Source organism: Sphaeramia orbicularis, chromosome 9, assembly GCF_902148855.1.
Source record: "Sphaeramia orbicularis chromosome 9, fSphaOr1.1, whole genome shotgun sequence".
NCBI lineage: Eukaryota > Metazoa > Chordata > Actinopteri > Kurtiformes > Apogonidae > Sphaeramia > Sphaeramia orbicularis.
The window spans coordinates 6871178-6898197 of NC_043965.1; the positions used below are offsets into that span (position 1 = coordinate 6871178).

General features: G+C 35.5%; 1 long non-coding RNA gene across 1 annotated transcript; it reads left to right on the plus strand.

Annotated features, from left to right (window-relative positions):
- The first annotated feature begins 2578 nt into the window (after positions 1-2578).
- Positions 2579-26261, plus strand: LOC115425138 (uncharacterized). Its single transcript, XR_003936192.1, has 3 exons — positions 2579-2596; positions 12511-12518; positions 26148-26261. It is a non-coding gene; the product is annotated as an uncharacterized LOC115425138 (long non-coding RNA).
- The last annotated feature ends 759 nt before the right edge of the window (positions 26262-27020 follow it).

The window sequence follows — 27020 nt, forward strand, 5'->3', positions numbered from 1 at the left end:
TTGGATTTGTCATTATTTATAGGATATTAAGTCATTAATTTACTGGTCTGGCCTGCTTGAGGTCAAATGGGGCTAAATTGGCCCCTGAACCAAAATGAGTTTGACAGCCCTGATTCATAGGTTATTCTGTTATTATTTTACTGGTCCGGCCCACTGCAGATCAAATCGGGCTGAATGTGGCCCCTGAAAGAAAATGAGTTTGAGAGCGCTGTGCTACATACTGCACAAGAACAGAGAAAGTTGTTTGTTTTATCGCGGTGGCAAGAACAACAACAAAGTTCCTTCTGGTGCGCTGAACTTCTGGGAGGTCCTCTATTTTAACCACACCCCCTTCAGATCCCCGACCAATCACACAATAGTTCTTGCACACCACAGAAGAAGAACGTTCTGCCCGGATGATGGGTCGAGAACAAATTCCAAGAACTCCAAAATTGGGGCTGTAGGAACAAAATTACGGCATTTTGTTCTTGTAGCCCAGGGAGCGAGAAGGAAATTCTTTAGATTTCATGTTCAGGGCTTCAGTAGTACTCAGATCCTTCACTTAAAGACACAAAAAAGTAATATTTTGTGCCTCTAGCGGTGAAGTTGCAGACTGCATCTGGCTGAGTAACTATCACTTCATCTAAAAAAAAAAAAAATGTTAAAGTTACAGTGTTTGATTCTTTCTTGATTTTTTTCGTAAAGGGTATAATAACTGGAACTGGAACACATAAAAAAGAAGAAGTTGATTTTGAACAAATGTAAAAACATGGCAGCTCAGTTAGTTCGTAACAGTTATATTGCATGTTTACAGTTGGATCCTATTTTTTATATTTTATACTATGTTCTTTGTGACACCAGGGCCTTAGAGTGTTGTGATTTCAGCTTTTCTCTGTGTAATCTGCATATATCAAACTGACAAATAAAAACTGACTTGACTTCACCTTAAGTGAGTTTACATGACACGTAAAAATTGAATTATTCCATTAATCCAACTAAAACTGGACTTTAACCTCATAAGACCCAGGTATGGGTTTTCTGTCCAAAATTGTGGACAAGAGTTTCACAACTTTATACAAAAAAAAAAGAAAAGAAAACTGTCCACCACAAAGGACATTCCATAAACATTTTAAAAACTGCATCTGAAAAAACTGTTGCATCATGATGTTTCCAAAACAGGCACTTATTTAATAAAACACTAAAAAAGCTTGTACTTTGCTGACATTTCCTGGGTCTTAGGAGGTTTAAAGTACATCTAAAAATGTTAGCTCCACTTAAATGTCTAATAGTGGGATGAACACACCTAGATAATGTAATTACGGTGCATCTGCTCCTGTATGGAAACACACCAGTCGGACTGAACCAGGACCTGGTGTTCTGACCCAAATCCTGACCCCAGAGTCATGTATCATGCATCTCCTCTGCAAAAAAAGTAAAGCGGACACAAAGTATACGGGGTGGGGAAGCAAAATTTACAATATTTTGAGGCAGGGATTGAAAGACAGTGTATGACCAATTAGTTTATTGAAAGTCATGAGAATTTATTTGCCACAAGAAAATGTCCATAATAGAAAATGTTTTTATTCTATGTGTCCTCCTTCTTTCTCAATAACTGCCTTCACATGCTTCCTGAAACTTGTGCAAGTGTTCCTCAAATATTCGGGTGACAACTTCTCCCATTCTTCTTTAATAGTATCTTCCAGACTTTCTGGTCATAGTTTTGCTCATAGTCATTCTCTTCTTTCCATTATAAACAGTCTTTATGGACACTCCAACTATTTTTGAAATCTCCTTTGGTGTGACGAGTGCATTCAGCAAATCACACACTCTTTGACGTTTGCTTTCCTGATTACTCATATGGGCCAAAGTTTCTGAAAAGGTATGGATAATAGTGTTAGGTATGATTATGACATCAATATATGTTTGGTTTCAAAACAATTGACGTAGTGCCTGCTCAGAAAAAGCGACTAAATGTTCATTGTAAATTTTGCTTCCCCACCCTGTATGTACAGATTTCCAGCGTTGTCCATTGTGGTTCCAGTTTACCTCTGGGTTGCTAACGTGCTAGCTCGCTATTGACTATCGTTGCAGTCTGTGTAGGGTAATGAGCAGAAAGAGCATATCGCCACCTATTGTAGTGGAGGTGATATGACTGCAGCAATAAATCAGTTGCACTCCTGTGCATGTAGACTGGGACAAAGACAACAGAATAATTGCATGGTTTAGTCGAGCTGTGCATGTAAACGCACTGCATATAATGGACTCACTCTGTAGGCAAAAACCTCTCACAGTAACAGCAAGTCTTATTTTCTTACATTTACATTTATGCATTCGGCAGACGCTGTTTTCAAAAATGACTTACAGGGGAAAAAAACAAAAAGAAAAGAAAAATACAAGAATAGATTAAAAACCAGAGGTGATTTCTCACAGACTGTAAGGGAAGCTCGGGTTCCCCTATAATTATGAAAATTAATGGTTAAATATGTTCGGTTGTGTTGACATTTCATTGACTCCAAATGTGTTAGAACACGTTCATCTCACAGACGAGTTCGTTTAGAATCAGCTTTATCACAAATCAACAGACTGGATGTTGTTCACTTCTCCTCCATTCCCGTGTGTGTTTTCTCCTCCATCTCTGCTCAGTGCATTTGTTCATAGACTCTCAGCGTCCATGCACTTCAATGGGACTGAGTGGAACAGTTTTATTCATTGCCTCAAAACTCGACAGTAATTGGATAAATGCATTGATGTTGTCCCGCCCCCAGATGCTCGGCGTCTCTGGGTGTGAATGGAGCTGTGGGCGGAGCTCGGCCGGGCTGGATGGCGGGCTTCCACGTGCTGATTGGAGGATCAGTCGAAAGGCGGAATCCCGTTTGATTGACAGCTGTTTTGAGCTCTACTCCTTCACTGACACAGTTCAGTTTAATACCGTCGCACATTCTGCTGTGAAATCAAGAGAGAAACCACCACGAAATGACTTGTTCATTTCTTGCACTGCAAAGACACAAATACACAAATCATAAGGAACAGAGGGACGAGTTTATGTTTAACCCTTTTATGCACGAATTATGAGAACCTTAATCAAGATTTTTTTCCTGAGTGTTTTTATTCCTTATTAGGTGTGAAAAAAACAATGTGATTGAAAATTTTCTTATGAAAAATAAATAAATTTTTAAAAAGTTAAAAAAAAAAAAAAATTTAAAAAAACATAGTAATAGTAATAAAAAAAAACAATTCTTAGGAACCTATTTTTCATGAAGTTGCAAAAATGTCCACTCAGCTGGACACCATGCATTTAATTTTTGAAGCGAAGAAAAATGCATTTACTGATATTTGCGTGAAAACTATTACACTCAGGGGAGATTTACACAATGTTACCAATCCATGTCAGAAACGATATGTAATGTCTTAAAACTTTAATAAAGATATGTGTAAAAAAAACCCAAAAACAAATCAACAAAATCCATGAATATACAAGAGAACAGCTGTAGAATAAGTGTCCACTGTAGTGACCAGTATACATGAAAGGGTTAAATAACTTGATAATTTTTTTGATGTAAGCCGTTAAAAACATAAAACAGCTGTGCGATTAAAACAGTGCTGTACAGAAGAATAAAAAGCAAAATAATAGAATAAAATACAAGAACAGATTAAAAAGACATAAAAGCAGCTGTACACTTAAAAACAGTGAAATAAAAATACCAAGTAAAAACAACAGAATAGACATGAAAATACATTTAAAATCTATTAACTTTTATGACTACGCACTAATAAAATCACATTCTACTCATGCTTTCAGATCCTCCTGAACGCCCCTAAATCTGACACAACACCTTTAAGTAATAGTAGCAGTACATTGTGATAAAAACACACTGTTACAGGAAAAAGTCCTGCATGAAAATCTTCATTGTTATCATTAATTGAAGTGGTCTGACAGCACCATCTTACATGTTGTAGAAAACCAAACTTCTGCCACAGTATTCTGGATGATCACAGGTGTTTTCAGGCAAGTACGGAGTTAAATATGTGGCTTAAATATGTGACAGGTTAAATTACAGATCACTGTTATGTGCAGAAGTGATAGAAGCTGTGATATTTTAGATTGACTATTCCATACCAGTGTGAAAATGATGGAATATTTATGTTTAGTGTCCTGAGGTCTGAGTTCAAAAAAAGAAAAACGGACACTGTTGCATACAGTTTATGTTTATGTTTATGTTTACGCATTTGGCAGACGCTTTTTTCCAAAGCGACTTACAGGGGAAACCAATTAAATCACTCAATCAATCAAATTTTATTTATATAGCGCCAGATCACAAGAAAGTTATCTCTTGACATTTTATATATCGAGTTGGTCAAAACCAGACTCTAAGTCAATTCTACAGAAACCCAACAGAATCCTCCAGGAGCAAACACTTGTGACTGGTGACAGTGGCGAGGAAAAACTTCCCTTTAACAGGCAGAAACCTCGAGCAGACCCAGACTCCTGGAGGATGGCCGTCTGCCTTGACCAGTTGGGGTTAAAGAGAGAGGGTAGAGAAGGGGAAAAAGAGAGAGCGATAGAGATAGGGACTGGGGAAGAGGGGGAGAAGGGGGGAGTAGGGGGAGACACATGGAGGCGGTTGAGGATAAGTGAGTGGTGATGATGAGGGCAGGGAAGAGGCCGGACCACCGCAGCAGGTCCAGAGATAATCGTGAAAGAATCTGTGGTTGTCCTGGGAAAAACCTTATTAGAATATTTAAAATGGAATGTTTGAAAGTGCTAGGATAGGAGGTGCTCTCGGAAGAGCTGGGTCTTCAGGAGCTTCTTGAAGATAGGCAGGGATGACTCTGTTCTTGTAGCACTTGGTAGAGCGTTCCACCAACGTGGAACGACCCATGAAAAGAGCCTGGATTGTCTTGTACAAGGTCTGGGGACCACCAGACTACGTTCCCCAGACGAGCGGAGTGGTCGTGGGGCGACATAAGCTTTTATTAGTGCACCTAAGTAGACAGGAGCAGACCCACGGAGAATTTGTAGGCTAGGATTAAAGATTTGAATTTGATGCGGGCAGCTATGGGTAGCCAGTGTAACTCAATGAGTAAGGGGGTGACATGTGCCCTTTTAGGCTGATTGAAGACCAGACGCGCTGCTGCATTCTGGACCATCTGTAGTGGTTTGACAACACAAGCTGGGAGGCCCGTTAGAAGAGCATTGCAGTAGTCAAGACGGGAGATAACCATAGTCTGCACCAGGAGCTGGGTGGCCTGTTCGGTTAGGTATGGCCTGATCTTTCTTAGGTTGAACAGAGTGAAACGGCATGATCGGGTGACAGAGGCAACGTGATCCGTGAAGGTCAACTGATTAGTTGCGGAAAAATTCTTAGACCACCCCTTATTTTCTTCAATTTCTTGTACATTTTAATGTCTGGTACAAATAAAGGTACATTTGTTTGGACAAATGTAATGATAACAACAAAAGTAGCTCATAGTAGTTTAATGTCAGAGCTGATATCTATCCATTTAACATGTTTTCTTGATGATAACCAAAATCACTTCAGTTCTTCCATCAGTATCTATGTTCATTGTACTGACAAAAACAGTGCTTTTAGACATGCCATGATTTCTTTTCTGTCTGTTTTAGTCACATGATACACACAGGAGTTAGTACTGGATTGTATAACCATTGTTTTTAATGACTTTTAATGGTCTAATAACACTGGGTTACAAAAAAATGTTTTTTGCAAGTTGTCTAGGTTTTTTCAGCTGAATTAGGACCATTTTGCACCGCTAAATCCAAAAATGACATCTGTTTTTCTCAATCAGGTCAGGTTTTTTTTGCTAATTTGATTTTGAAAAATTTGATCTTCTCACAAAATATAATAATTAATACCAAAATAAGATTGGTAAGCACACTTTATGAAACTTGTGACTTGATTCCTGTTAGGTACAATGGTGTATTCAGCGCAGATGTAGCAGAATACGTCAGGCTTATTTTTGCAAGATCTTTTAGTCGAAGCCATTTCATTTACCTGTAATATTAAAAAAAAACATTCATCATAAATTGGCAAAAGTCAAATCTTCAGATCTCGTTTATTGTAAGAAATAGGACAGAATTTTGTATCATATGATGTGAAAATGCCCATAAATGTAAGCAAAAATGTTAAAAAGCCAATATGTAGCATAGTTCAGAAAGTTGACCTGATTGAGCAAAATTCATGTGATTTTTGGATTCAGCACACCAAAATTATCCTAAATCAGCTCCAAAAACTTAAACAATAAATTTCTTGTTGACCAGTGTAATTTTTTTCTGCGACTGTATAACGTTGGACTAAATTACCTCTTTTCCTGAAATGATTGTGACTATGTGATTTATTCTTAAGTGTAACTGGGATTCAGTATGTAATCATCACACCAAGTCAAAGGTGATTAACCCTTTCATGCACGAATTATGAGAACCTTAATCAAGATTTTTTTTCTTGAGTGTTTTTATTCCTCTTTAGGCATGAAAAAAACAATGCAACTGAAAATTTTCTTATGACAAATAAATAAATAAATAAACAAAAACTATATAAAAAACAAAAAATAAAGTTAAAAAGAGGCATACTACTACTACTACTACTACTACTAATAAAAATGATCTTATGAACATATTTTACATGAAGCTGCAAAAATGTCCATTCAGCTGGACACCTTGCATTTAATTTTTGAAATGAAGAAACATGTATTTACAGATAAATTGTGTGAAATCTGGGGGGGGTGCGTTTGTAGTTCTGGGGGTCAGAGCATGCTCAGGGGATATCTACACGATGTTACCAATTCATGTCAGACAAGATATGTAGTGTCTTAAAACTTTTATAAAGTTTTGTGCAAAAACAAACAAACAAACAAATCCATGAATATATAAGAGAACAGCTGTAGAATAGCTGTCTACTGTAGTGACCAGTGTACATGAAAGGGTTAAATGGGAATGAGAAGAACAATGTGTCTAAAAACAAAATTATTCCAAGTTTATGGCAAAAACGAATACCCAAAATTAAGTTGACGCCCACTAATACACACAGGAAGGAATGAAATAAGAATAAATCATCACAAACCAATGCCACAGAAAGTCAAAGTATCACATTAACGCAGACGAGAAAAGACAGAAGAAAAACTATAATCCAATAAATGCAAATTGGGGTAAGAAAAATGTTGCAGAAAAGGATCCTCAGTTCCTTTTTATTTATGCTGACATTTTCAGTGGCATTTTCTGCACGACTGACCAAAACTAGATTGTGCAACGATTTACTGAAACACAGTGGATTTCACATCTGTCAGCGTTTGACAAAGAGATTCTCTGCTGCAGCGAAACAACCGTCAGAGAAAAAATATATGAGGACAGAAGTAAAAAGTCATCTGCAAATATACGAATGTGCAAATCCTGTGTTTAAATATAATAGAATTAAAATACAATTTAACCCATAAAGACCCAAACAGCCACCGACGACCAAAACTACTGATGTAAAATGTTTAATAACTTCTGATCCACTAATCCTACCAATCCATGGAAATAATCGTTGTAAAATACAGTTTATCATCTTTTCATGGTCATCAGATATGACCCATTTGGATGTTCAGAGGCTCCGTAGTGAACACAGAAACACCGTCATCTTCTACAACATTGATTCACTGATAAAACCCATGGAGTTGGATCAATGACAGTGGATGGAGACACTTTATTTTCCGTTAATGTTATATTTTTCTGACAGTCACTTTTTCTTCAGTTTTCTTTGTTTTTGATATAATAACCCTCAACTTTAATCTGAGCTTTTATGAACATCCACATAATTAGTAAATTAAATATCGTAAAATACTTGATGTACACTGAAAAAAAGGAAAATACAGAGGATAATGTCATAATAAATGGCAATAAATCACTTAAGAAAAGTTAACTATAGAGAAAAAAATAATTTGGAACTGCCACCAAAGTAGCACTGGGTCTTTATGGGTTAAGCAAAAGCACCAAAAAAGTGATGTAAAAATACTAATTACAGGTAAAACCCCACATAATACATTTGTACACTCATTGAGGGGAAAACCTTTAAATCATTTGAAAAAATTAAAAAACAATATAATTTGTAGGATAAGGATCAGTATGGATATTTACAGGTAAAACATTTTTTTGACAGAGATTAAAAGTAATTTATCAGAGGGCAGCGAACTGATTAAGGTCTTCACAGGAGCTTACAAACACACACCCACTAAGACTGTGTCTAAATTATATCAGGGTCTACACAAATGTAACGGTGTGAATGTTAGAACCAGAGACACAAGACTTGGACCCAAATGCACGACCAACAGACGGGAATAAAGTTAATGAGTGTTTATTAAACACGGACAGAATTAACAGTTCACAAAAAGGTTTCTTTAGAGCAGGGGTGTCCAAACTTTTTTTCAAGAGGGCCAGATCTGATAATGTGGACATTGCCAGGGGCCAGTGGTCCTTTCAGACATTTTTTAAACAGTAAAAATTACATATAAATGCGCTGTTCTACAACAATTTTATTTTCATTGTCACAATATCGTTTTTTTAAATGGCAATGTAACCAAATCTAAGCCACTGAGGTGTGAACAAATTAAAAACAAAAACAAAAAAAAAACAGTTCTGCCTTCCTTTCACATCTGGAGTCAGATAACATAGAACAAACTGTATGGAGTATCTTAAACTTCCAAGTTGATAAAAATCTTAACCCCACATTCATTTTAAACATGACTTATATGAGTAATCATTACTCATATATTACTCAGTAATGCAAAGTCTGTTAACGTTTAAGATGAAAACATATGACTCTTACTCTTGTCTTTCACAAAATCATTCAGAAAGTAATATTTGTGTCACATCTACAAGTACATAACACCAGCAGTTAGAGGCAACTAACCTGGCAACTTGGTATCCTGCCTTGGTGGTGAATTCATTGAACTCACATGTTCACATGAAGAGTCACTGTTGTGAGTTTAAAGCATCTTGAATGCTTGAAAGCAGCTCACTCCCTGCTAGCTTGTCATATGCGTTAGCATGTTTTGTCTGCTCGTGTCTCTTTACATTGAATTCTTAAACAAGGCAACAGTCTCTTGACAAATTACGCAAACATAATTGCCTCAATTTTCAGTGAAAAAAAATTGTAATATCCATCTCTCCTGGAAGCGGCAGCCCTCACTGTCAACTTTCGTTTTTTTATTTACAGGCGCCGTGGTTAGAAATTAGCGAAAAAGGTTCACGGCGAGGTCACAGAGCCAGATAGAGTTAGAGTGGTGCTGCCACCATGAGGTGAAAGGAGGAACTGCATTTGGAACCTTTTATGATTCATGTACTCGGTTCAACAGTCCAAGCGGGCCATAAATAATATAATATAAAACCCAAGCTGTGGGCCGTAGAAAATCTGACCGCGGGCCGTGATTGGCCCCCGGGCCGGACTTTGGACATGCCTGCTTTAGAGAATCCTCGCAGGTTAGACAGCGTGAATTCGTCACGACGTCCGAATCCAGTAAGGTGAGCTCTCTGCCCGGGTCAGGAGCACACGAGGGGAACCCGACTAAAAACAAGCAGAGAAATGTCAGGGGACAGACCAGGTCATACACAGGAGATCCAAAAAACAGGCAACGGTACATGGGGGAAAAGCAAAAAGCACAAACCGTGAGTCCAGGCAGAAAGTCGAAAACCAGTGTAGCAGAATCAGGCAGAGGTACCAATGGGGATCAGGCAGGCTCAGAAAACGAGGAACAAACCGGGTCAGGAACGAACAGACAGGCAGACAAACAGGTTCAGGGAATCGCTGGTAGGTAATCACACCACAAGGAAGGAATACGAACTGGCACAGGACAGGGGAAAACACAGGGCTTATATACACAGAAGGGAGGGAAGACAATGAGACACAGGTGGAACAAATCAGGGCGGAGACAGGTAATCAACACAGGTGAAACAATCAGGGAGAGGAAGCAAAGACACCAGACATGACACAAGAGGAGGATTAACAAAATAAAACAGGAAGTGACACACAAGACAGACAAAACATACAAGAGTCCGGTACTGATATGACAGTGAATTCATTTGACATTAAATCGAAATGGGAATCTGAATTGAATATTACTGTGTCTGAAAGTGAGTGGCATTCTATGTGCAAAACACAGCTAACATCCACCAGCTCTAAAGGTTGGTGAGAATTTGGCTGGAAAAACCTCGTTCGCTTCTTTATTACACCAAATATTAAAAGAAAACAACTGGGAAAACAGCAGCAATCCTGGAGAGGATGTGGACACATGAATGCCAACCACTGGCATATCTTCTGGACATGTGTAAAAACACAAATGTTTTGGAACCATGTTGTTCAGACAATGGAGAATATTTTAAATTATAAAATTCCAATGGACCCCCAGACTATCTACCTGGGTCTAATACCTGATGACATAATTAAAAGACACTTATTTAAAATTTTAATTCTTGCTGCAAAAAGGTAGTCACAAGGAACTGGTTCAAAAGTGACCCTCTGCAACCACAACAATGGCTGGACATGATAGAGGAAATATATTCCATGGAAAAATTAACATTTCAACTGAGGATTCAGATGGGAACTTTTAAGCAAAGATGGGACAAACGGATCATATTCAAGGACAGAGATTCTTGATATCAGATTGAGTATGGAAAAGCAGTCGAATGTATAAGGAACAACATCCCCCTTGTTCTATTGTGTGTGTTTCCCCTGTTTTGTTTTTTTTAAATATTTTATTTAGTGTTGTTAATGCGCTGTAAAAGTGATTTAAAACATTAAAATACAGAGTATAAAAAAAAACAAAAAACAAAAACAAAAAACACATAATATATATTTATCTCTACTATTTCTTGGTTGGTGACATGCTTGTTTTTATTCTGTATACACAGGGTGGGGAAGCAAAATTTACAATATTTTGAGGCAGGGATTGAAAGACAGTGTATGACCAATTAGTTTATTGGAAGTCATGAGAATTTATTCGCCACAAGAAAATGTACATAATAGAAAATGTTTTTATTCTATGTGTCCTCCTTCTTTCTCAATAACTGCCTTCACACGCTTCCTGAAACTTGCACAAGTGTTCCTCAAATATTGGGGTGACAACTTCTCCCATTCTTCTTTAATAGTATCTTCCAGATCAGGGATGTCAAACTCATTTTCTTTCAGGGGCCACATTCAGCCCAATTTGATCTCCAGCTGGCCGGACCAATATAATAATAGCATAATAACCTATAAATAATGACAACCCCAAATTTTTTAGTGCAAAAAATAACATTAAATGATGAAACCATTTCTATCCAAAACAAAAAAAGATGTGAATAACTGGAAAAAAACTGAAATTTCTGAAGAAAAATAAGTAAAATTTTAGCAATATTAGGCCTCAACTTATGATTAATATATGTGCATTATATATCAGATCTACCAAGACACAAAATAGGCAGAATATTGTTAAAATTGCACTTATTTTTCTTTAGATATTTCAGGTTGTTCATATTTGTTCAGGTTATTGACATTTTATTATTAAAGGATATCAGAATTTAATGTTCTTTGCAATAAATCAGAGAAAAAAAAATGGTGTTGTATTTACAGGCATGATGTCATATTATTTTTCTCACATTAAACCAAGAACAACATTTGGACTCATTATTTCTAGGTTATTATGCTGTTATTTTTGAGTTTGATGCCCTTGACTGTTAATATCTTCAGGGTAATTTTTGCATTTTGCACTTTGTAAATTCATCCCGCGGGCCAGATTGGAACCTTTGGAGGGCTGGTTTTGGCCCCTGGGCCGCATGTTTGACACCTGTGTTCCAGACTTTCTGGTAATAGTTTTGCTCATAGTCATTCTCTTCTTTCCATTCTAAACAGTCTTTATGGACACTCCAACTGTTTTTGAAATCTCCTTTGGTGTGACGAGTGCATTCAGCAAATCACACACTCTTTGACGTTTGCTTTCCTGATTACTCATATGGGCCAAAGTTTCTGAAAAGGTAATAGTGTTAGGTATGATTATGACATCAATATATGTTGGGTTTCAAAACAATTGACGTAGTGCCTGCTGAGAAAAAACAACTAAATGTTCATTGTAAATTTTGCTTCCCCACCCTGTATATTTACACTTTTCTTTTCTTTCTTTTAAACTGTTTTGCACTATGTACCACTAGAGAGTTGTCTCTTTTAATTTCATTGAACATATGTGTAATGACAATAAAGGCATTCTATTCTATTCTATTCTATTCTATTCTATTCTATTCTATAAAAAAATCATAGCTAAGCAGAAAAATGTACTTAAAATTCATTATTATTATTACATTTTTATTTTTGTTATTATTAGAAGTGGGTCACCTGTCCTTTATGTTGTAGTTGCAGTTTTATAAAAAGAGACACCTGACAAATCCAAGGACTCACGGCAAACCCAGATTAGTTGGAAGGAACATATTAAAACAGATGCATTTTAATAATTTAATAGTTTTAATAATGTCAAAACATTTAGATTATTTTCCTCCATTTTGAAATAAATCAGATTAACCTGTTTACATGTGTGAAGACGTCGGAGTATTGGGGTCAAATCCAGGCGTGTTAATTTGAGTTCTCATACTCAGATTACTGCTGTTATCTGAGAAAACAGATCAGATCGGATAACTCCAGAAATCAGATAACGTTTAGGGTATTAGTGTGAGTATGAACGGGCTCGTGAGCTCAGTTATTCTGGTTTTTGTGAGACGACAGGAGACGAAAAAGTCCAAAACAATGGCTTTAACCCTTTCATGCATGAATTATGAGAACCTTAGTCAAGATTTTTTTTTTTCTGGAGTGTTTTTACACCTCCTTAGGCATAAAAAAAAATTGCGATCAAGTTTTTTTTTTCATGGAGTTACAGAAATGTCCATGCATTTAATCTTTTAAATAAAGAATTATGTATTTAAAACCCAATATCAGAAAGTAAAATGAAAACAATGAAATAAAGACATTTTTAAGGCTGCTAATTTGATGTTTTCTCACATTTTAACATACTCTAATGCTAGTTATTACCTCATATAACATGCAAAAAACAACTCTTTTTGTCTAACAAATAACAACTGATTTACACTTAAACATGTTAGTGCAGATCAGGCTTATCAAGAACAGCAAAGTTATAGAAATGGTATGAATTGCAGTGTATTATGGGATGTTGCATAAGTGTCCACTGTGTTGGCTCATATGGAACTAAAACAACAAAACCCATGAATATACAAGAGAACAGCTGGAGAAGAACTGTCCACTGGAGTGACCACAATGCATGAAAGGGTTCATCTCCAAAATCTGAAACATGACTAAAGCCTTCACACATACAGTGGAACAGGAGTAGAAAGAAGCAGTTCATGTGTTGACTTTGACTTTTATCTGTTTATTTCTTCAGAATTAGAGAACACTTCAAATCTTGCATCTTGAAAGCTTTCAGAACACAAACGTAAAGGTTTTGATAGTGACGACAGATGCAGATCGGTGACCGCATGTAAATCTACGACTACTCAACCACACCAGTCAGCTGTTCAGTTTTAGTAAACATTCGGAGAAAGTGAACGCAGCAGAGGGAAATCTGAAGTGGTTGGTTGGTTTGCTTCAAAAAAAAAATAAAAATAAAAATAAAAAAAAGTGGAAGTGGGAACTTTGCGTAACGCACAAATACCCATGTTGTGTTTCAGTTCCCAACCAGCCACTGGGGAGATGTATGTGTTGTTTACATCAGAGTCAAGTTAAAGAGCCTCATGTCCAGTACTTTTACTCAACTACCTAGATTAGATTAGATTACATAGAACTTCATTAATCCCTCACACTGTAAAACTGGATGAATTGAATTTACTTAACCCTCTGGTATCCGGGTGTGCTTTTTAGGCACACTTTGCACTTTGTGTTAAAAACTTCATATTATTTTTCACAATTTAAATAAGGTTAGAATTCAAAAGTTGTTCATTTGTGCATGATCTTTAAAATTCTGGCCACCAACTAAAATGTGCACATTGTAAACAAAAGAAAATTACAAGACTAGCATCTGTCTCCCAAGTGTGCCTAAAACGCACTATTTCTTCCATGATAACCACTGTTTTTGATCTGAAAGCCATTAAGGCATAAATCCTGCTTTTACTGAGATCTGGGCTTCATTTGAGAGGTGAGGGTCTAAATTAATTTATTCACGTTGTTAATGTTGTTGTTAATCATTGGCATATGCCAGGCTGCAGAAATCAAATAATATGTAATCCAATTATTTTGTAGTATTTTGAAAAATAAAACATATTTTGTGTTTTTTGCATCAAAAAATGTAGTGACATCATGATGTAAAGAGATCGTCTAAAGGGTTAAAAAAAAAAAAAAGTAAAATGAATGATTATTTGATATGTATGATTAGGGCTGACCTTGATTCACAAAAATAAAATCAAATTAGAGCAGAAAAATAAATCAATATATAATATTTAATAGTTTGATTTATAGGTGTGCATTTTTCACACACTTGGTGACAGATGTTAGTATTTTTGAACATTTGACCTAGCGCCAAAAAATAATAATGCAAATTAACCAGTGTTGGAGTTAATCATTGACATATGCCAGGATGAAAAAAATCAAATAATATGTGATCCACTTTTTATGTAGTATATTGAAAAAAAATATTATTTTTTGTTTTTTGCCTCCAAAAAAAATGGTTTGTTTACATTACAAACACAGCATTTAAAGGGTTAAAAAATGTAACATTTATTGAGTATTTGGTATTTTTATTTACGGCTCAAGTTGATGAAATAGAAAAAAGTGCAAAAGAATTAAAAACAAACTGTATGAAAATTTTTTTGACATTATTCCACAAGTGTGCCAAAAAGGCCCACTTGGTGCTTAGTACGGGCCTTGGTGGACAGGATACCAGAGGGATAAACAATCTGAGGTAACCCGTTGCCTTAAAATATGTAAGTAATGAGTAATGAAAACTTGAGTGTATTAAACTTAAATGCTTGGTTTGCATGGAATTGCTATTTTAAGTACAACACACTAAATGCAAAGTTAATTTAACTTAAAATTTGTTGCAATGTCCGTTGCTTTGTATAATCATTAGACGTCATATCATCAGTTCATTAATTTGACTCAATTCCAAGTTGATTTAAATTAATATATTTTGCAATATAAGTGGCTCCATTGATTTATTCAACTTTTTATGTTATAATGTAGATAGAAGTTAGGCTGGTAGTTCATTCATTGTAGTTTTCCAGTATAAAAGTGGCTTTTTGTATGGTAAGACTATTAGATTTATTTTCAACAAACTAATAGTAGATGAACAGTAAAGCCATAGTTCTTCCTCTGGCTCTGACTCATGGTGCAGCTCTACAAAAATACAAAAACAAACACAAAAAGGCCAATAAACACTGACACACACACATTAAATCCAAATTAACACTAACACCACAACCCCGCTGAACCCCTGCACAGAAAAAGAACACATTTTCAACAACATGCCCAATACCCACAATGCAATGCGAAGATAAAAAGGTGTGGTCATGACTAAAACTTAGTGATTTAAACCCTTCAACTTAAACTTTTTCGTACTTTTGACTATGTCTACAAATGAGTAGAATATACTGAACATTTTATAATAATGTCATAAAACTGAAATCATTCAAGTGCACTGTAATTAAAGCATTTTGACCTGGCCCCGGAAGAAGTAGAAGATAAAGGATGGATGGATGGATGGATAAGTAATCTAAGTATGTAAATAATAACAACAATAATAATAACAACAAGAAGCAATAAGAAAAATAAATAGTACAATTTGTTCAACTTAAGTATAATTTTGCATTTGTGAGTTACTTCAGTATTTCCATGTATGCTGTCTATATATTTCTACTCCACTACATCTGTCTGACAGCTTTAACACAGGAAGATTTGATTTATTCAGTTGTTACTAAAAATTGTACACAGTTATTGCTATTACAACAGTAATAGTAATAACTATAAAAACAGTAGTGAAAAAAGAAAACAGCAATTTCATGTATGTATAGTTTAATAATCACAGGATAAAAGTTATAATAAAGTGATAATAGTAATAAGTAATACGTAATATAAGTATGGAAATAATAGCAATAATAATACTAATAACAACAAGAAGGAATAAGAAAAATAAATAGGACAATTTGTACAACTTAAGATTAATTTTATATTTGCGAGTTACTTCAGCATTTCCACGTATGCTGTCTTTATGTTTCTACTCCACTACATCTGTCTGAAAGCTTTTACACAGGAAGATTTGATTTATTCAGTTTTACTAAAAACTTTCTCCAACTAACAACAGCAATAGCAATAACTATGAAAACAATAGTGGAAAAATAAAACAACGGCAATTGCATGTATGTGTAGTTTAACCCTTTCATGCATGAATTATGAGAACCTTACTCAAGATTTTGTTCCTGAGTGTTTTTATTACTTTTTAGGCATGAAAAAAAGAATGCAATTTCATATCTTTTAATGGACCTATTTTTTGGAGGAGGTGTCTGGGGAGAGGGAAGTCTGGGTATCCCTGCTTAGACTGTTACCCCCGCGACCCGGCCCCGGATAAAGCGGAAGATAATGGATGGATGGATGGACCTATTTTTTGTGGAGTTTCAAAAATGTCCACTCATTTGGACGCCATGTGTTTAATTTTTGAAGCAAAGAAACATATTTAAATTGCAATATCAGAAAGTGATATACTCTAGAGCTGTAATCGATTAATCGATCAGGTGCTTGAAGCCAATGCAAAAATTCACGATTCGATTAATCGACTCGAATTGATTGAAGGGAGATATTCTATTGCAGTTTTCCTGAATTGAAGCTTCTTTGTGCGTCACAATAAGCGTCTGTGTGAAACACAACAGTGGAACCAACATTTAACAGCAGAGAAATGAAGGAAACAAAGCTTTGATTCAGGAGAAATTGTGGTTGAATGATTTTTTTTTGATCACTTTGAGTTGATTAATCGGTTGCAGCTCTAATATACTATGTGAAAACTATGGAATAAAAACCTTTTTAATGCCACTAATCTGGTGTTTTCTCACCTTTTATCATACTCTAATACTAGTTATCACTCAGTTCATGGAGATAATATGCAAAAAAAAAAACAAAAACAAAACTTTTTGTTTAAGAAAACTGTTAATTACAATCTAAAAACAATTAGCAATTGATTACACGCAAACATGTTAGTGCAGATCAGGTTACCCAAGAACAGCAAAGTCACAGTAATGGTATGGATTGCAGTGTATGGGATGGCGCTGTGTTGGCTGATATGGAACTAAAACAACAAAACCCATGAATATATAAGAGAACAGCTGGAGAAGAACTGTCCACTATGCATGAAAGGGTTAATAATCACAGGATAAAAGTTATAATAAAGTGATAATAGTAAGTAATAATGACTAATATATATGGAGATTATTCAGTTTTTGCTAAAAAGTATCTCCATCTAACAACAGTAGGGGGCGACAGTGCACCAGACACCTCCAAAAAACACCACTGTTCGCTGCTTAGACAAAAAAAAACAAAATCCAAATCATATCAGACGTGCATCAACTTTCTGCATCACTAAATTCACCAGATCCAGGATTTCCTTCTGTTGTCATTTTGACCAAAGCGACTGTTCATCGCCGCTGCTAAGTCGCCTCACCAAGACAGTTATCGACTCTAACGTCTTCAAACCTCAACACATCTACAGCCACATATTTCCAAAACGACGACCGAACAGACACGAGCATCTTATAAATAAAATACAGGCTTAAAAGCAACGACAACAGGAAGAACCAGGAAGGAAAGCTGTAACGAACTGACAAATGTGAACCTCTGAGATAATTTTCTTATCAATATTTAATGACAATTCGGGTGTTATTTTTTTCAGCTCAAACCCGACGCTGTTAAACGGTCGTTACCAAATAAAGGAGAAAATAAAAACAGACTTCTAAGCAGAAGCCAGGCTGATCGTCCAATAGCATCAGGTGGACAAATCCAAGGCTTTAGTGCTTTCATCAGACCATTTTACATGATATATTTAACTGCTTTTTGTTGTTTTGTCACAGGTAGATTATTAGATTTGCAATTCATGGTCAGTAGGTGGCGAGTTTATACATTTTGATGCATCTCGTTTGAGTTTGGAAGCGAGTAAACAACATTCTTGACACTGAAAACCCAGGATGTTACCTTATCGAAGCATCATATATATCCTTTATTTAACCAGGTTAAAAAAAGTCTCATTCAGATTGTAAATGTAATTTTCCAGAGTGACCTGGCCAAGAAAAGCAGCATAACACACAGTTTGTGACAAAACAAGACATAATAAACACATAATACAAAAACGTACAATCGATAGTGACTAGGGCTGTGTATTGGCAAGAATTTGGTGATACGATTCTAATCACAGTACCAGGATCACGATACGATATATCACGAAAGATCACGATACTGTTTGGTTTTGTTTCTGTTTGGTTTTTTTTAAGATTATTTCCTGGAAAAATTCAATTACACCAGAAATATGCACAAATACTAAACACATTTTTATTTAATCAGAACAGGATCTAATGGTACAGTTCCACATAATTCTCTTAAGACATTTCAGGATGTTCATATTTGTTTTACACTTAAAGATGAAAACTTGCTTTTTTTTTTTTTTAATTTATAAGTTATTATGATAGTATTTTACTGGTCTGACCCACTTTAGATTGAATTGACCTAAAATCATATTAACATCCTTGATTGTTAATATCTTCAGTGTAATTTCTGCATTTCACGAATTCATCCTAGGGACCGGATTGGACACTTTGGCGGGTCGGTTTGGGCCCCGGCCACATGTTTGACCCCTGTTGAATAACCTATAAACAATGACAACTACAACTTCTTATTTGTCTTAATGTAAAATTTAGGGAAGAGAATTAGGGTCACTGGAAAAAAAAAAAAATTAAGGTCCAATATATTTTTATTATTATTATTATTATTCTGTGAAAAAAGTCAATAAAGTCAGAATTCTGACTGTTTTCCTTTTTATTATTGTTCTGAGACTAAAGTCAGAATTCTGACTTTTTTATTATTATTCTGAGAAAAAAGTCAATAAAGTCAGAATTCTGACTTTTTTATTATTCTTGAGAGAAAAGTCAGTAAAGTCAGAATTCTGACTTCTATTATTATTCTGAGAGAAAAGTCAATAAAATTAGAATTCTGACTTTTTTAAATTAATATTCTGAGAAAAAAAGTCAATAAAGTCAGAATTTTGAGTTTTTTATTATTATTCTGAGAGAAAAGTCAATAAAGTCAGAATTTTGACTTTTTTATTATTATTCTGAGAGAAAAGTCAATAAAGTCAGAATTCTGACTTTTTTATTATTAATCTGAGAGAAAAGTCAATGAAGTCAGAATTCTGACTCTTTTATTATTATTCTGAGAGAAAAGTCAATAAAGTCAGAATTCTGACTTCTTTTATTATTATTCTGGGAGAAAAGTCAATAAAGTCAGAATTCTGACTTTTAATATTATTCTGAGAAAAAAGTCAATAGTCAGAATTCTGACTTTTATTATTATTCTGAGAGAAAAGTCAATAAAGTCAGAATTCTGACTTCTATTATTATTCTGAGAGAAAAGTCAATAAAATTAGAATTCTGACTTTTTTAAATTAATATTCTGAGAAAAAAAGTCAATAAAGTCAGAATTTTGAGTTTTTTATTATTATTCTGAGAGAAAAGTCAATAAAGTCAGAATTTTGAGTTTTTTATTATTATTCTGAGAGAAAAGTCAATAAAGTCAGAATTCTGACTTTTTTTATTATTAATCTGAGAGAAAAGTCAATGAAGTCAGAATTCTGACTCTTTTATTATTATTCTGAGAGAAAAGTCAATAAAGTCAGAATTCTGACTTCTTTTATTATTATTCTGGGAGAAAAGTCAATAAAGTCAGAATTCTGACTTTTAATATTATTCTGAGAAAAAAGTCAATAGTCAGAATTCTGACTTTTATTATTATTCTGAGAGAAAAGTCAATAAAGTCAGAATTCTGACTTTTTTATTATTATTGAGAGAAAAGTCAGTAAAGTCAGAATTCTGACTTCTATTATTATTCTGAGAGAAAAGTCAATAAAATTAGAATTCTGACTTTTTTAAATTAATATTCTGAGAAAAAAAGTCAATAAAGTCAGAATTTTGACTTTTTTATTATTATTCTGAGAGAAAAGTCAATAAAGTCAGAATTCTGACTTTTTTATTATTAATCTGAGAGAAAAGTCAATGAAGTCAGAATTCTGACTCTTTTATTATTATTCTGAGAGAAAAGTCAATAAAGTCAGAATTCTGACTTCTTTTATTATTATTCTGGGAGAAAAGTCAATAAAGTCAGAATTCTGACTTAATATTATTCTGAGAAAAAAGTCAATAGTCAGAATTCTGACTTTATTGACTTTTCTCTCAGAATAATAATAAAAAAGTCAGAATTCCAACTTTATTGACTTTTTCCCCTCAGAATTCTGACTTTTGGCCCCCTGTTTAGCATGTTTAACACCTGTGCTCTCTGGGTTTTTCATCCTATTTCCTGGTAAAGGACGACAAAGGCAGCGCTGGTGATAATTCCAAATCAAAGTTTTAACAGTGTCTGAAGTGGAAATTCAGGAGGCTTATGCTACGGCAAAGAAAGGACGTTCTTCTTAGTCCTCCAGGAAATGAAGGTCTCTGATGCTAAACAATGTTAAACCCGCCCTTGATGTCAAAACTGAGGAATAATGTCGGTAAATTTGAGTAAAAAACACGTGAAGGGTTAATTTCCAAACACTAGGGGTCTTCAGGTTGGACTAGTCCTGCATGAACATGGAAGAAAACCCTTTGTTTTTGCATGGCATTAAGCAGCATCTGCCTGTGTTAGGTTGCGATAACCACCGGCTTATCCATGCGTCGCTATCACATCTTGCCTTGGGCGTATGTTTAACATGGGTGTGTAAGTGTTAAACTGCCAGATGCGTTGGGTGGTGCGATGTGAAAGTGCCCGTCTGGTATTTATATCTGCACCACAACGTTTCAAATCCTGTTGGGTTGTATTTTTGAGGCTAGCATATTTGCATTGTCGATGTGGCTAAGCATCGTACGTTAACCACTGATGTCTACGCTGTTTCGGTGTCATTATAAGCTGATGTCGTCTGTGGTGATACATCAGTGGGTGTGGCTTAGAGGCGATGGAAATGTTGCAGCAGTTTTGCACGGTACCATCTGCATCTGCATCCACCACTGAACTCTGAGGTATGTTGCTAGCTTTGACTAAATGTCATCAGTTAGCATTATTGGCTATCTTCTCTGTATTGACATTGCTGGAAATCCTCAATTAAACTAAAATTTGCAAGAACAGTCTGACAGACCATTTTTATTTGGTAAATGGAAAAAACATTATTTACAATGACCATGATCAAAATGTCTTTATAACAAGTGGAAAAGTAGGCGGAGCTCAGTAAACTCCAACCCTGTCGCACCTCCTTCCCTGATACCTTGGTAGGGATTCATTATGTGTCTTAACTTTCAATTTTTTCACCAACTTTAGAAAAATTTGTAAAAAAAAAACCCAAAAAACCGCCAACCAACCAACCAACCAACCAACCAACCAACCAACCAACCAACAAACCCCCCAAAAAACACGCCAAGCAAGCAAGCAACCAAACAAACAAGTCAAACCCCTCCCCCCAAAAAACGCCAACCAACCAACCAACCAACCAACCGATTAACAAACAAACCCCCCAAAAAACACGCCAAGCAAGCAAGCAAGCAACCAACCAAACAAACCAAACCCCGCCCCCCCCCAAAAAATGCCAACCAACCAACCAACCAAACAAACAAACAAACAACCAAACAAACAAAAAAAACGAAACAAAAAAAACCCGCCAACCAACCAACCAACCAACCAAACAAACAAACAAAAAAAAACAAACAAAAAAACCGCCAACCAACCAACCAACCAACCAAACAAACAAACAAACAAACAAACAAGTGGTGCCAAGTACAACAAACTCCGCCTCTCGCACGTATTGTAGCTTATTTTGTCATCGATCCAGCTGATGACATCATGTCTATGCGTGTGCTGATGTCATCATACCAGTTGCCTCTATATATGTGCCAAGTTTCAAGTAAATTGAAACAAAGTTGATGTTTTTACTGACATGTGATATGTCGTCCATTATAATTCAATGGGAGAAAAAAAAAAGATTTGAAAAATTCATAAAAAATGTGAACTTTGACCTACTGTTCCCAAAATGTAACATCACATCTATTCTGGGTCATTAGCAGTTTATAAAACAACTTTGGTCTGAATTCAACCAATAGATTTGCTAGAAACAAACAAACTAAACCAAAACAAAACAGTACCCCTTGTCTCCCTTTCGGATGGTGGGGTAAAAATAAGAGTTGAGACTGAAACTGAGTCACAAGTCGCTTTTCCATTGACCCTCAAATTGCGCAAATATAACATGCGCATAAAATTTTACATAATGGAAAAACAACAATTTTGCCAAAAGTCTCATTTTTCAATTAAAAGTTTTTTGCGCTGGCAAGAGGTGGTTTTTTGGGTGTAGCGCAAATGGTATATCACGCAAAACTGCAATGGAAAGACTTTTTTCTGCAACTGGAGTCACATGATTAAAAAAACAAACAAACAAAAAAAAAAACAGATGTTGACTGATGCTACAACATGCAAAGAAGAAGAAACATGCTGCGGTATGTGTGGACACACCAGGAAACCCGATCATTTTTTAATTTAGTACGAGATAGAGGGGTAATATATAATAATAATAATGAATATATCTGTAAATCAACACCATATTTACGCTGGTCACCATGTTTATGGAACGACTTCTCGTGTCATCTCGCGATTGTTATGACCCTGGGTCATAATTTGTCTATTCATATGTATATGTACAAGGTGGGGAAGCAAAATTTACAATGAACATTTAGTTGTTTTTTCTCAGCAGGCACTACGTCACTTGTTTTGAAACCAAACATATATTGATGTCATAATCATACCTAACACTATTATCCATACCTTTTCACAAACTTTTGCCCATATGAGTAATCAGGAAAGCAAACGTCAAAGAGTGTGTGATTTGCTGAATGCACTCGTCACACCAAAGGAGATTTCAACAATAGTTGGAGTGTCCATAAAGACTGTTTAGAATGGAAAGAAGAGAATGACTATGAGCAAAACTATTACCAGAAAGTCTGGAAGATACTATTAAAGAAGAATGGGAGAAGTTGTCACCCCAATATTTGAGGAACACTTGCGCAAGTTTCAGGAAGCGTGTGAAGGCAGTTATTGAGAAAGAAGGAGGACACATAGAATAAAAACATTTTCTATTATGTCCATTTTCTTGTGGCAAATAAATTCTCATGACTTTCAATAAACTAATTGGTCATACACTGTCTTTCAATCCCTGCCTCAAAATATTGTACATTTTGCTTCCCCACCCTGTACATATGTTTTCTGTTCAGTGTGTGTGTTCTCCCCGTCCTGTAGGTGTGCTGTGTCCTTTTGTGTCTGTTTGTGTTGCAGGTTGCTGATTGGTGGAGCATGATTGCCCGGCCCCTTTAAAACTGGCCCTGGTGCTTCCGTCCCTCCTCTCTCTTGCCTCCTGCCAGCTCTGTGTTCTGTGTGTGACCGTCAGTCTTCGTGTCCTCGTGTAACAATTCGATTGTATATAATTGTAAATTGATGTTTTTGGAAACTCGATCCTTTTTCTGGTAGGGGAGGTCGGCTCTTTTTTGTTTCACCTTTTCTCCTGTTTTTTTGATTAGGAAGTTTAGGCAAGTTTGCTGTATTTTATTTCGTGCATTTATTTTGGAGTAGGTGATTTAGTTTAAACTGTAAAGAAGATATTTTGTTTGTTGTTTTAGCCGCACCCTCCCCTAACCCTTCTTTAGTTGTTTGAAAAAAAAGTAGTGATAATAAACCTTGTGAATTTTAGTTTGTGACTGACGTGTGTGCTTGGGAGCTGGGAGGGGACAAAGTGAGCATATGATGTTCGCCCTGGTGGATCAATCAATCAATCAAACTTTATTTCTATAGCACTTTTCATACATGTTACATGTAGCACAAAGTGCTTCACAACAAAACCCCCCACCGTCCCGCGGTTGCAAATAAAAATACAAGCAACAAAGTAAAGTTTAGAGTAAGGGTTTAATTAAAAGCTAGACTAAAAAGATAAGTTTTAAGTTTACTTTTGAAAATATGAACAAGCCTAGGTAAACCCCTAGGCCGGGGCGTAACACGATAATAAATAAACAAATCATCTCATTTGTGATTTAATGGAAAAACTGACATTACTCACTTCTGCTTTTTCCACGGTAACTACGGAGCCTCTGAACGTCCAAATGGGTCACATCTGATGACCATGAAAAAATGAAGAACTGCATTTTACACCAATTATTGACAAGTATTGATAGGATTAATGGATCAACAGGTATTTAACACTTTACATCAGGATATACATTTGGTCGGTGGTGGATGTTTGGGTCTTTGTGAGTTACTATTTTTCTGAAGTTACATCCCATTGGGCACAGTGGAAGGGGCGGGGCTTCAGCACTGTATTAAGCTAAACAGAGGATATACAGGAAATATACAGGGGTTGGACAAAATAATGGAAACACCTTAAAAAATCAACAAAATATCATTTAATATGGTGTAGGTCCGCCTTTTGCAGCAATTACAGCCTCAATTCTCCGAGGTATTGATTCATACAACTTATGAATTGTTTCCAAAGGAATTTTAAGCCATTCTTCAGTTAGAATACCCTCCAACTCTTTTAGAGACGATGGCGGTGGAAATCGACGTCTTACTTGAATCTCTAAAACTGACCATAAATGCTCAATAATGTTGAGGTCTGGGGACTGTGCCGGCCATACGAGATGCTCAACTTCATTAGAATGTTCCTCATGCCATTCTTTAACAATTCTAGCTGTATGGATTGGGGCATTATCATCTTGAGGTGAAGGTGTTTCCATTATTTTGTCCAACCCCTGTATGATGTTTAAGAGGGAAAAAACCCTCTAAACATCCTGTGGCACTTAACACTATCTGTTTTTCAAAAAACAAACTGTACATTTGTATATTTTTGTTTAAATGAAGCAAAAACACTCCCCAGGTTTATTTGTCTTTGCGGTGATTTACTGTTTTTATTAGTAAACAAATACACGTAGTTTAGGTGATTTTATAACAATCCTACCTGTTTTTCCATTTTCTTCCACTAGAGGTCACTGTAGTACTGTTTTCATACAAGCACCATCCATTATAACAGGGGTGTCAAACTCATTTTAATTCAGGGGACATATTCAGCTAAATTTGATCTGCAGTGGGCTGGACCAGAAAAATAATAACATAATAACCTATAAATAACGACAACTCCCAATTTTTGTCTTTGTTTTAGTGTAAAAAAAAACAAAAAACATTAAATTATGAAAATACTTACTTTTATAAACTACGCCCCCCCCCAAAAAAAAAACCCTGAAAAAACTGAAATTTAAATTAAAAAACATAAGAAAATTTAGTGCAATTTTAACAATATTATTCCTCAACTAAACTTTGTTTATTTTTTCCCTAGTAATGACTACTTCCAGGTCAGACAACTTAACTATATCGAAAATAGCAAAATCGGATGAAACGGTCGTTATCCGTTTTTTCCATTTTTCATTTGAGCACAAAATCAGGAAATAGAAAAATGAACCGTTATCCGTTTTTCATTTTGGTTTTGAAAATGTAAAACCAAAAAACGAGTGTTTTTTTTGTTTTTAGTTTTAAATTGAAAAACAAATGAACGAATGATACACGGATTCCTTATGTTCATTTGTTGCATCTGTATCTGTTTGATGAAAAAAAATCCACCTGGTGGTTCTTTTCACTAATGAAAGACTCTGTGACACAGTTGAATTTGAGATAATATAAATATTTATTTGGGTCATTTCAGCTCTGGTATATCCACGTGCATGCTAAACATGGTGGTAGACTTCTGCTCTTTAGTGTATATAACCCAGCAGATGGAGTCTGAAAACAGTCTGTATCAAAGGGAGCTGATCTAGGTAGTTTACCGCTTCGACAGTTCCTTCACAACACACATTCATCAGAAACAACCACCGTCCTGCTGTGTGTTGAACCCCCCCCCCCCCGAAGGGAAAGCAGAGCAGTGAACATTTAGAAAAAGGCAAATAACAACATGACCACGTCTGGAGTTTCCTCAACACTGCCACCCATGAACCATCTGTCAGTTTGATCTACGAGCTCAGTGGGATTGAAAAAAACAAAACAGTCTTTACAACACAGTTAAAGATCTCCCTGTATGTACAGAATATGTAGACTATGTGGACAAAAGTATGTGGACACGTTGAATTCAGGTGTTTCTTTTCCAACAGGGGTCGGGGATACAAAACAATAACCACTAATGTTAGAATATAGTTTTATATACACCGGATAAATATCTTTGTAGTGGTTAGTTTGGTTTAAATTGTTATCTTTGTTTCAAAAATGCCTCAGCAATGGTTTTTACTTAATTTCTCTCAACATTTCTTTTGCTTTTTTATCCATGACTATGATTTTAAATGCTCTGCCTCTGAATTTCTAAAATATTTTTTGTGCTCTGACTTTAAATAATTTTTTTTACCACATTTTCTAACCGTCTACTTTCGCCACAAGTCACTTAAGAAGAAAAATCTCTCATTTAAATTTTAAGGAAATATTGATGTTTATAAACTATATGGATAAAAACAATGGGACACATCATGTCTTCCATAATCCAAAACCATCTACTTTCTTCATATCTCACTTAAGAAGACAAATCTCCCATTAAACTTTAAGGAAATATTGATGTTTTTATCTCAAATCAGTATGAACAGGACATCTTACAGATGTAGACATGACGTGTCCCAATATTTCTGTCTATATAGTGAATATTTTGCTGAAAAAGTCACTTTTTCTCCACGTTGTTTTGTTTTGATATAATAACCTTTGACGCTTTTATGAACATCTGCATGATCAGTAAATTAAACATAGGGA